The sequence below is a fragment of the Oncorhynchus mykiss genome, chromosome 6 (assembly GCF_057628025.1).
Source record: "Oncorhynchus mykiss isolate SJ-2025 chromosome 6, ASM5762802v1, whole genome shotgun sequence".
Taxonomy (NCBI): domain Eukaryota; kingdom Metazoa; phylum Chordata; class Actinopteri; order Salmoniformes; family Salmonidae; genus Oncorhynchus; species Oncorhynchus mykiss.
The window spans coordinates 53,563,029-53,575,767 of NC_143027.1; the positions used below are offsets into that span (position 1 = coordinate 53,563,029).

The window sequence follows — 12,739 nt, forward strand, 5'->3', positions numbered from 1 at the left end:
AAAAATGTGCTCCTGGTTACCTGTTCCAATCACCAGGTGCACGGCTGTGCATTTGCAGTATGTTTCAATGTGCATTTACCATCACGAATTTGTCATGCTCAAAAACACTTTAGAAATGCAAAATTGACTGGCCTGATGAACTCGGGATGGCCGGGCAGTGATAGTGGTCCCTCTCTATCACTCGTTGGTGTTGATTTCAGAATGTCATTTTGGTGATGTTACCTCACTGTTTAAACATATTGCAAATGGATAAAAGTAAGCCAGCAAGTCACCGTCCATCAGTCAATTAGATGTAATTCTGACACCAAATTGATACAATCTGCACCAAACCCACTTTTTCCAACTTGTTTAGAAGCCAACTATCACATATTTCAGAGCAGAACCATAATTCACATCGCCTTCAGTTTAAAACATAATAAAAACGCAAAACACATAGTTACGTTCTAGCTGCTTCAGTTCTGACATTATGTGTAGGCCTATGTGAGGTGACCTCGAATCCCGAGTTTCGGCTCGATAGGTCATTTGGTGCCCGAGCAACGACCTTAATTGATGCTGAAAATCAATTTTTTTCCATGCCTTGCTACGGGGTCCTTGAATGAGCTATCGGACAGAAACATTGGGGTCAGTCTCTATGGGCCGAGCCGGTTTCAATGCACCTAGTCTTGCGACTCTGGGACATTTCTAAATGTCGTCATTTTCGTAATGGTCTAAATGAATTGAAGTTATTGCAAATGTACGAGGCTGTTTCTCGGTCCGAGAACGTTCTAGAGCCACGTAACGCACCACGCACCATCGACCTGAGGTCTAGAACAGGTACCTAAAGTTTCAGAACTCTAGGTCTGACTGTTCTTTTTTAGTTCGAACAAAGGTAACTATTGAAGGCACTGTCTATCTCTACGCACCACACTGTGTCCCTCTGTCCTAGCTGTGTGTGTGTGATTTTTCCTTGGAAATTTTATGGGAGACATGACTGATTTACAGTTCATGGGGGTTGCCTAATCACACATATGAAGTTTTGAAAATATCTGATCTTTTTAACCCTTCGAAACAGCCCCTATGACACCATTTAAGGCCTTTACGGTTGGCACAGGAAGCTGTAAGTAAACACATATCCTGATTGGGGTATGCCTTTACAGACTCCTGAGTTTTAAGTGTTACGTTAAGAACTGACCGATTTACACAGGGTTGAATGCACTATTTCTCTCAAACATCAGGTTGGGTTTGGAAAAACAATTTTAGTGTGATTTTAACCACTTCCGGTTGCTTCAGGAAGCTTAGAATCGACACAGGTAGACCTCATAGTGGCCTGATGGATTGTCATCGAAGACAGGTTCATAAGGCATTATTAACCCACATAGGCTCTAGGTTGAATTTAGGGGAGCAGCCAATGTATTCCTATAAGGAGAGATGTCATTGTAATCTGTGAGATCAAAAAACCTTGATTTACTGTTAAGGGTTAATGCCACACGGTCAAGGTTAGGCTTGCACAGATCGGGAGGACCTCAGGAACGTACCTGAGGTCGAATTGTGCTTAAAACCCTAACGGTTCTCTCACTGTCACCCAAAAGCAAATGAAGTTTAGGGCACGGTTTCATTTTGGGCCTAATTTTTCTCATGGTCGCTGTGCTTAGACCGAGCGAGCTAGGGTCAAGCGGGGCATCTCCTTGAACTAGGCACGGCCTTGAGATTATGGTAATTCCATTGCAGGCTCTGTGTTTCTTTAAGCACCGCAGTTTGTCACTCCATCCTTGCTGTGTGTGTGTGTGTGTGTGCATGTGAGAGGTTTTTCTTTGACATCTGTTGGGAGAAATGACTGATTTACAGTTTATGAGGGTTGCCTAATAACACGTGAAGTTTTGGAAAGATCAGATGATGATTCCATTCGCCCTCTTGTGGGATTTACCGGGACAGCGGAAAAATGACAACATTTTATAAAACGGAAACCAAATGTTCGAGGGAGTTCGTTTGATGACTTCCTGGAAGATCCGGCCCTGCTGCACGGCCCGACACCGTTTTTGAAACGTTGTCGGACGTCTAGTAAGGGACCGTACATTTGCAATGTGGACTTTCTCACTAACCATATGGCAAATGTCAAAATGTTCCCTTAAGGTATGGTAGGGGTAGCCAGGTGGAAACAATGGGCAGCCATATAAAACTTCTTCTTGAAATGATTGATTATCATAGATATTATCATAGCCTTATCGTAGCCTCAGTGCAGTGGGCAGCTGGGAGGTGTTGCTCTTGTTCTCCATGGACTTTACAGTGTCCCAAAACATTTTGGACTTAGTGCTACATGATGCAAATTTCTGTTTGAAAAAGCCAGCCTTAGCTTTCCTGACTGACTGAGAATATTGGTTCCTGACTTCCCTGAAAAGTTGCATATCGCGGGGGCTATACGATGCTAATGCAGAACGCCACAAAACGTTTTTGTGCTGGTCAAGGGCAGTCAAGTGTGGGGTGAACCTTGAGTTATATCTGTTCTTAGTTATACATTTTTTGAATGGGGCATGCTTATGGCAAGGATGGCAAGGAAAGACCTTTTAAAGAGCAACCAGGCATCCTCTGCTGACGGGATGAGGTCAATGTCCTTCCAGGATACCCGGGCCAGGTCGATTAGAAAAGCCTGCTCACTGAAGTCTTTTAGGGAGCGTTTGACTGTGATGAAGGGTGGTCGTTTGACTTCAGATCCACTACGCATGCAGGAAATGTGTCAGTGATTGCTGAGATCCTGGTTGAAGACAGCAGAGGTGTATTTTGTCAGGATGATATCTAAGAGAGTGCCCATGGTTAAGGATTAGGGTTGTACTTGGTAGGTTCCTTGATAATTTGTGTGAGATTGAGGGCATCTAGCTTAGATTATAGGACGGCTGGGTATTAAGCGTATCCCAGTTAAGGTCACCTTACATTACGAACTCTGAAGATAGATGGGGGGCAATCAATTCATATATGGTGTCCAGGGCACAGCTGGGGTATGAAGGAGGTCTATAACAAGCGGCAATGGTGAGAGACTTGTTTCTGGGAAAAGTGGATTTTTAAAAGTAGAAGCTCAAATTGTTCCAGTCAAGAGAAATGTTAACGCTACTGCATACACTTAGATTTTAAACGATTCTGTGCTTCCTACTTTGTGGCAACAGTTTGGGGAAGGCCTTTTCCTGTTTTAGCATGACAATGCCCGCGTGCGCAAAGCGAGGTCCATGCAGAAATGGTTTGTCGGGATCAGAGTGCAAGAACTTGACTGGCCTGTACAGAGCCCTGACCTTAACCTCATCGAACACCTTTGGGATGAATTGGAATGCCGACTGCGATCCAGACCTAATCGGCCAACATCAGGTGCTGACCTCACTAATGCTATTGTGGCTAAATGGAAGCAAGTCCCCCAGCAATGTTTCAACATTTAGTGGAAAGCCTTCCCAAAAGAGTGGAAGCTGTTATAGCAGCAAAGAGGGGACCAAATCCATATTAATGCCCATGATTTGGAAATGAGATGTTCGACAAGCAGGTGTCCACATGCTTCTGGTAATGTAGAGTATGTATAAGACATAGAGAGAGAGATTCTTAGGGATGCATAGAGAGAGAGAAAGAGAGGGAGAGAGAGAGATACGTATTGCAGGGACAAAGAGAGATAGAAATGCAGTGCAAAATCCGAGAATGATTTGAGCTCCACAGAGGAGATTTGAACCGTGACAAAAATAAAAACACTTTTGACTTTTTCCCTCTGATGAAAAATGTATGTCTTATATGATGCATATTGCATCATTTGGGATGGCTTGCATGTGTGGTTTTCAAAAGCTTTGTAACTGTCTGATAGGGAACTTCACCATAACACATATTCAGGGGTGTGTGAGCGCCTACTGAGCTCATGACAATGTGATGCCCTCAGACGTTCAAGTGCGGAGGTGTGTGTGCATATGTGCATGTATAGTACCAGTCAAAAGTTTGGACACCAACTAATTCATGGGTTTTCCTTTATTTTTATTATTTTCTACATTGTGTTAAACAAAAAATACATCCAAAATGTATATTTTAGATTCTTCAAAGTAGCCAACCTTTGCCTTGATGACAGCTTTGCACACTCTTGGCATTCTCTCAACCAGCTTCATCTGGAATGCTTTTCCAACAGTTTTGAAGGAGCACTTGTTGGCTGATTTTACTTCAATCTGCAGACCAACTCCTCCCAAACCATGACAAATGGGTTGAGGTCGGGTGATTGTGGAGGCCAGGTCATCTGATACAGCACACCATCACTCTCCTTCTTGGTCAAATAGCCCTTACATGGCATGGAGGTGTATTTTGGGTCATTGTCCTGTTGAAAAACAAATGATAGTCCCACTAAGCGCAAACCAGATGGGATGGTGTTTTGCTGCAGAATTCTGTGGTAGCCATGCTGGTTGAATGTGCCTTGATTTGTAAATAAATAACCAGCAAAGTCTCACCAGCAAAGCAACCCCACACCATCACACCTCCTCCTCGGTGCTTCATAGTGGGAACCACACATGCAGAGATCATCCGTTCACCTACTCTGCGTCTCACAAAGGCACAGCGGTTGGACCCAAGAATCTAAAAGACCAAAGGACAGATTTCCACCGGTCTAATGTCCATTGTTCGTGTTTCATGGCCCAAGCAAGTCTCTTCTACTTATTGGTTTCCTTTAGTGGTTGTTTCTTTGTAGCAATTCGACCATGAAGGCTTGATTCACACAGTCTCCTCTGAACAGTTGATATTGAGATGTTACATGAACTTTGTCAAGCATTTATTTGGGTTGCAATTTCTGAGGCTGGTAACACTAATGAACTTATCCTTTGCAGCAGAAGTAACTCTGGGTCTTCCTTTCCTGTGGATGTCCTCATGAGTGGCAGTTTCATCATAGCGCTTGATGGTTTTTGCGACTGCACTTGAAGAAACTTTCAATGTTCTTGAAATGTTCCGGATTGACTGACCTTCATGTCCTTAAAGTAATTATTTACTGTCGTTTCTCTTTGCTTATTTGAGCTGTTCTTTCCATAATATGGACTTGGTCTTTTACGAAATAGGGCTATCTTCTCTATATCAAATAAAATCTAACTGTATTTGTCACATGCGCCGAATACAACACGAAATGCTTACTTACAACCCTACTTGTCATAACAAATCAACGAAACAAATTGGCTCAAACGCATTAAGAAGGAAAGAAATGTCACAAATGAACTTTTAACAAAGAACATTGATAATTTAAATGCATTCCAGGTGACTACCTCATGAAGCTGGTTGAGAGAATGCCAAGCGTGTGCAAAGCTGTCACCAGGAAAAGGGTGGCGACTTTAAAGAATCTCAAATATAAAATATATTTTGATTTAGTTTAACACTTTTTTGGTTTCTACATGATTCCATATGTGTTATTTCATCGTGTTGATGTCTTCACTATAATTCTACATTGTAGAAAATAGTAAAAATAAAGAACAACCCTTGAATGAGTAGGTGTGTCCAAACTTTTGAATGGTACTTTATGTGTGTGTGTACAGTATGTGTCTGTTTATGTCTGTGTGAGCGTGTGCATGTGCATGTGTGGGCTTGTGTGCCTTAGTGCTATTTATTTATTAATCTATCAGGGGATCCCCATTACACAGTGTAATTGGAACAGTAAGGCCTCTGACAGCTGAGAGCTCATATTTGCACACAGGTTAAATGGCTATGTGGTTACTGAGACTTCATTAAATCTAAAGGAAGATGAATGAGTCACTTACAGCAGCGGCAGCAAAATCTCTCTACTGCTCCACTTCCTCGGCCTCTCTCCCCTTCAAAAACTATTTATTATTTTTTTTCACTTTCTATTTTATTTTCTCTCTTTCTTTCTTTTTTACTCTCTCTCTCTCTGTCATTCCAGTTATTCTTCTCACACTGTCTCACCCCTCCTCTCTCTCTCTTTCCCCTTCCCGTTACTTTTGTGGAGATAAGGAAGGCGAACAATAGGACTGAGAACAATCACAGAGGCTTTGAACTAACTTAAGAGCTTCCAGACCTATAGAGCTACACCCACATCTATTTTTATATAACCAGGCAAGTCAGTTAAGAACAAATTATTATTCATAATGATGGCCTACCCCGGCCAAACTCGGACGATGCTGGGCCAATTGTGCTCCGCCCTATGAGACTCCCAATCACAGCAGTGCCTTAGACCACTGCACCACTCGGGAGCACCCACATCTTCTGTATACTGGAGCTACTGTAGGTCTACATATATGCAGTACAGGTTAACCTTTTCATGCCCAGAACTGTCCTCCCAAAACACTTTTCCTGTTATGGATCTCTGTGTAAGGACAACATCTCCAGACTGTGTAAGGGCTATTTGACCAAGAAGGAGAGTGATCGAGTGCTGCATCAGAGGATGCCATCCCTCTCTTCAATCTTCCCTGTCCCATGTCCCTCTCGCTCCTCCATCCCTCTCTCCCATACCTTGTTGTTGCTCGTCCCTCACTCCCATCCCCTCTCTTGCCTGCCTCTATATTATCCATATTTCCATCTCTCCCATCCCTTCCTCTCGCTCTTTCCTCTTTCACTCCCATCCATCTCTCTTCTCATCCTCCTCATCACCCAGCCCTCTATCTTCCATGCTCCCATTCCTCTTCCCACCTCCTCCCTGTGAATCCACATTATGTGGCTACCCCATATGCTCTGCTGTCATGCTTTATTGATGGGGCCCTATGGGGCGGACTGCTGGAACAACACAGACCCTTTATTATCCAGCCAAAATACAATTTATTTTGGTTGCTGGTAGCACGCCACAATAGCACATCCAAGAAAGTTTACAACAAAGTAGCCTATGGTTACATATTTATAATGTTGTCCATATGTTGCTACGTGTTGCTACGTATTGTCATCGTCAGCCCAGCAACAATTCTCCCTCAAGGCTAAATAAAGTTTAAGTTTATGGAAACTTGCATAGTTCACAGAGTCATTGGGACACGTGTAGTTCAGAGAGTTGGAGGCATCCGAGACGCCGCTAAATGGCCATCAACGATCAAAGTGTGCTTGTATTTTTGTTTTTTGTTTTTTTCAAACGCATGAAGTAATCACCGTCATTTTCCTTTTGCTCGCCGGCTAGAGAACAAATCTGTATCCAAGTCCCCACTCATTAGCGATGCATCATGTGCTGCCGGCTGGGCTGTGTTCGTCAGACGGCTCGCTTTCTATTTTAAGTGCTGTTGTGTTGTTTGTTTAAACAGTTCATACAGGGTATTGCTGGTACTTTGTTATTCTCATTGTCTCATAATGACTATCTGCGATGCACTGTGTGTTTTCTGTGTTAAACTTTGGAAGGAAAATTGCAGAGTGGAGAAGGATGCTTGTACACTCTTAGAATTTGTGGTGACACGAGGAACCCTGGTGTTTCTCAAGGAACCATTGCTAGTCAATGGTTCATATTTGCACCTTCGCTTAGCTGAGGGTTCTTGGGGGAACCTCTCTTGGATCAACGAAGCAAAGAGTACCTGGAGGAACCCTGGAGTGGAGGCATGGCTCAGTAGGGGCGTAGCTTTAATATCAATATTTGTTGGGATGCCTGTAGGTAAATGCCATTCCTGTTCATCTGTTCTATTGTATTGTTATCAGATGTTAAGGTTGAAAAATTATAGTTTTGTTGCTTCAATGAGGCTAACAGAGGTGTATGAGTTCCTCAAGAGCCTATGCAAATCTCAAGTTGGAATAGTTACCAATTTATTACTGTCAGCAATGTTAATAGTATTAATATTAGATTAGATTATTTAAGATGCATAAATATTCAAGGAACATTTTAGTTTGCAGTGTACAAACTAATCTGAAATCAACTCAAATTGTATTTGTCACATGCGCTGAATACAATTTCACCTTACAGTGAAATGCTTACTTACAAGCCCTTAATTAACCAACAATGGTTTAAAAAAATATAAAAAAAAAATATATACATATAAAATTAGTGTAACAAATAATTAACAAATAATTAATATGTAATTATAGGTAATATGTACATGTACGTAGAGTTAAAGTGATTATGCATAGATTATAAACAGAGAGTAGCAGCAGCGTAAAAGGGGCTTCTAGGTAACCCTTTGATTAGCTGTTCATTAGTCTTATGGCTTGGGGGGGCCTACGTGTTGAGGATCAGCGCGTCGAATGTGTTCAGTTACACGAGCCTAGTTGAGAACAAGTTCTCATATACAACTGCGACCTGGCCAAGATAAAGCATAGCAGTGTGAACAGACAACAACACAGAGTTACACATGGAGTAAACAATGAACAAGTCAATAACACAATAGAAAAAGAAGGAAAAAATAGTATATGTAAGAGTCTATATACATTGTGTGCAAAAGGCATGAGGAGGTAGGCAAATAATTACAATTTAGTAGATTAACACTGGAGTGATAAATTATCAGATGGTCATGTGCAGGTAGAGATACTGGTGTGCAAAATAACAGAAAATTAAATAAATAAAAACAGTATGGGGATGAGGTAGGTAAATTGGGTGGGATATTTACCGATGGATTATGTACAGCTGCAGCGATCGGTTAGCTGCTCAGATAGCAGATGTTTAAAGTTGGTGAGGGAGATAAAAGTCTCCAACTTTTTGCAATTCGTTCCTGTCACAGGCAGCAGAGAACTAGAAAGAAAGGTGGCCAAATGAGGTGTAGGCTTTAGGGATGATCAGTGAGATACACCTACTGGAGCGCGTGCTACGGGTGGGTGTTGCCATCGTGACCTATGAACTAAGATAAGGCGGAGCTTTACCTAGCATGGACTTGTAGATGACCTGAAGCCAGTGGGTCTCGCGAAGAATATGTAGCGAGGGCCAGCCGACTGGAGCATACAGGTCGCAGTGGTGGGTGGTATAAGGTGCTTTAGTAACAAAACGGATGGCACTGTGATAAACCTCATCCAGTTTTCTGAGTAGAGTATTAGAAGCTATTTTGTAGATGACATCGCCGAAGTCGAGGATCGGTAGGATAGTCAGTTTTACAAGGGTAAGTTTGGCGGCATGAGTGAAGGAGGCTTTGTTTGCGAAATAGAAAGCTGATTCTAGACTTGATTTTGGATTGGAGATGTTTGATATGAGTCTGGAAGGAGAGTTTACAGTCTAGCCAGACAGCTAGGTACTTATAGATGTCTACATATTTCAGGTCGGCACCATCAAGGGTGGTGATGCTAGTCGGGCGTGCGGATGCAGGCAGCGAACGGTTGAAAAGCATGCATTTGGATTTACTAGCGTTTAAGAGCAGTTGGAGGCCACGGAAGGCGTGTTGTATGGCATTGAAGCTCGTTTGGAGGTTAGATAGCACAGTGTCCAAGGAAGGGCCAGAAGTATACAGAATGGTGTCGTCTGCGTAGAGGTGGATAAGGGAATCGCCCGCTGCAAGAGCAACATCATTGATATATACAGAGAAAGAGTCGGCCCGAGAATTGAACCCTGTGGCTCCCCCATAGAGACTGCCAGAGGACCGGACAACATGCCCTCCGATTTGACACACTGAACTCTGTCTGCAAAGTAGTTGGTGAACCAGGCAAGGCAGTCATTAGAAAAACCGAGGCTACTGAGTCTGCCGATAAGAATATGGTGATTGACAGAGTCTAAAAACTTGGCCAGGTCGATGAAGACGGCTGCACAGTACTGTCTTTTATCGATGGCGGTTATGACATCGTTTAGTACCTTGAGCGTGGCTGAGGTGCACTCGTGACCGGCCCGGAAACCAGATTGCACAGCGGAGAAGGTACGGTGGGATTCAAGATGGTCAGTGATCTGTTTTTTGACTTGGCTTTCGAAGACCTTAGATAGGCAGGGCAGGATGGATATAGGTCTGTAACAGTTTGGGTCCAGGGTGTCTCCCCATTTGAAGAGGGGGATGACCGCTGCAGCTTTCCAGTCATTAGGGATCTCAGACGATATGAAAGAGAGGTTGAACAGGCTGGTAATAGGGGTTGCGACAATGGCGGCGGATAGTGAAAAGAAGAAATAGAGGGTCCAGATTGTCAAGCCCAGCTGATTTGTACGGGTCCAGGTTTTGCAGCTATTTCAGAACATCTGCAATCTGGATTTGGGTAAAGGAGACGCTGGGGAGGCTTGGGAGAGTAGGGGGGGGGGGGGGGGGGTGGAGCTGTTGGCCGAGGTTGGAGTAGCCAGGAGGAAGGCATGGCCAGCCATTGAGAAATGCTAATTGAAGTTTTCGATTATCATGGATTTATCGGTGGTGACCATGTTACCTAGCCTCAGTGCAGTGGGCAGCTGAGAGGAGGTGCTCTTGTTCTCCATGGACTTTACAGTGTCCCAGAAATGTTTGGAGTTAGAGCTACAAGATGCAAATTTCTGCTTGAAAAAGCTGGCCTTTGCTTTCCTGACTGACTGTGTGTATTGGTTCCTGACTTTCCTGAACAGTTGCATATCGCGGGGACTATTCAATGCTATTGCAGTCCGCCACAGGATGTTTTTGTGCTGGTCGAGGGCAGTCTGGTCTGGAGTTAACCAGGGGCTATATCTGTTCTTAGTTCTGCATTTTTTGAATGGAACATGCTTATCTAAGATGGTGAGGAAGTTACTTTTAAAGAATGACCAGGCATCCTCAACTGACGGGATGAGGTCAATATCCTTCCAGGATACCCGGGCCAGGTCGATTAGAAAGGCCTGCTCGCAGAAGTGTTTTAGGGACCGTTTCACAGTGATTAGGGGTGGTCGTTTGACTGCGGACCCATAGTGGATACAGGCAATGAGGCAGTGATCGCTGAGATCCTGATTGAAGACAGCGGAGGTGTGTTTGGAGGGCCAGTTGGTCAGGATAACGTCTATGAGGGTGCCCTTGTTTACAGATTTAGGGTTGTACCTGGTGGGTTCCTTGATGATTTGTGTGAGATTGAGGGCATCTAGCTTAGATTGTAGGACTGCCGGGGTGTTAAGCATATCCCAGTTTAGGTCACCAAACAGAACAAACTCTGAAGCTAGATGGGGGGCGATCAATTCACAAATGGTGTCCAGGGCACAGCTGGGAGCTGAGGGGGGTCGGTAGCAGGCGGCAACAGCGAGAGACTTATTTCTGGAGAGATACATTTTTAAAATTAGAAGTTCGAACTGTTTGGGTATGGACCTGGAAAGTATGGCATTACTTTGCAGGCTATCTCTGCAGTAGACTGCAACTCCTCCCCCTTTGGCAGTTCTATCTTGATGGAAAAATGTTATAGTTGGGTATGGAAATCTCAGAAGTTTTGGTGGCCTTCCTAAGCCAGGATTCAGACACAGCAAGGACATCAGGGTTTGCAGAGTGTGCTAAAGCAGCAAGAAAAACAAACTTAGGGAGGAGGCTTCTGATGTTGCTTGAATGCATGAAACCAAGGCTTTTTTGATCACAGAAGTCAACAAATGAGGGTGCCTTGGGACATGCAGGGCCTGGGTTCACCTACACATCACCCGTGGAACAGAGGAGGAGTAGGATGAGGGTGTGACTAAAGGCTATCAAAACTGGTCGCCTAGAGCGTTGGGTACAAAGTATAAAAGTGGCAGATTTCTGGGCATGGTAGAATCTATTCAGGGCATAATGCGCAGACAGGGGTATGGTGAGGTGCTGGTACAGCGGAGGTAAGCCCAGGCACTGGGTGATGATAAGAGAGGTATCTCTGGACATGCTGGTTGTAATGGGTGAGGTCACCACATGTGTGGGAGGTGGGACAAAGGAGGTATCAGAGGTATGAAGAGTGGAACTAGGGGCTCCATTGTAAACTAAAACAATGATAACTTACCTGAACAACAGTATACAAGGCAAGTTGACATTTGAGAGAGACATACAGCGAGGCATAAAGTAATCGCAGGTGTTGATTGGGAGAGCTAGCTAAAACAACAGGTGAGACAACAACAGCAGGTAAAATGGCAATGACTAGGCAGAGAGGGTCAGATTAACTACACACAGAGCCTGAGTTCGCAGCTGGGGCCGACAGATAAAAAAATTAAATAAACAGAATGGAGTACCGTGATTAATGGACAGTCCAGCAGGCATCAGCTATGTAGCCAAGTGATCATAGTGTACAGGGGGGGGAGCAGTAGATGGAACAGGGAAGCCGCAACTACGCTAGCGACACAGCGTTTAAAGTTAGTAGCCCTGGGATAGTAGGAGTGTCTGCTCCGACGGAGGCCGGATGAAGGCACAGCGGATGGAGTATTCGTCGGCAGACCAGTCGTGGTGGTGCGGCGTGGCGCCATGTCGACAGAGAATCCAAGCCAGATGGCGAAAGAGATATTGTGGAATTTAGTTTGCTAGCCGGGAGATGTGCCTGGCTCACGGCTAACTGGTGCTAGCTTTGTGGCAGTGGCGTTAGCCACTATATCCAATCGGTAGCAGCGGTGATCCGGTGCCAAGGTTCAGAGTTTACAGCAATGATCCGGTGGAGTATTGGGCTCTAGCCGTGTATGAGTGGGGTTCGGGTGAACAGCTGAGTAGGCCGGGAGGTGGGCCTCAGGGATAGCTTCGGTACTGGGTGCCACGGTGAGTGCAAGCTAGCTGTGAGCTAGCTAGCTGCAAGCTGTGAGCTAGCTAGCTGCAATCTAGCTGTGAAGATCAGAAGTAGTGGTCCAGGGATTACGGCAGGAATCTGGCGTTGTTGTGGAGAGACAGTCCGATACTGGTAGACTAGCGAGTATTATCCAGGCTAAAAACAGGGCTGGTATCTATGCAGAAGGTAAAAGCTGCTAGCAGTGGCTAACAATGACTAAATAGATTGTAGCTAATTAGCTGGTTAGCTTCTGGAGGTTCTTGAA

At 44.3% G+C, this 12,739-nt stretch overlaps 1 protein-coding gene across 1 annotated transcript in view; it reads left to right on the top strand.

Annotated features, from left to right (window-relative positions):
- The window catches only part of LOC110526153 (protein kinase C-binding protein NELL1), a 408,096-nt gene that overhangs the window by 242,405 nt on the left and 152,952 nt on the right, over nucleotides 1–12,739 (top strand). The gene's annotated exons all lie outside the window — the stretch shown is intronic.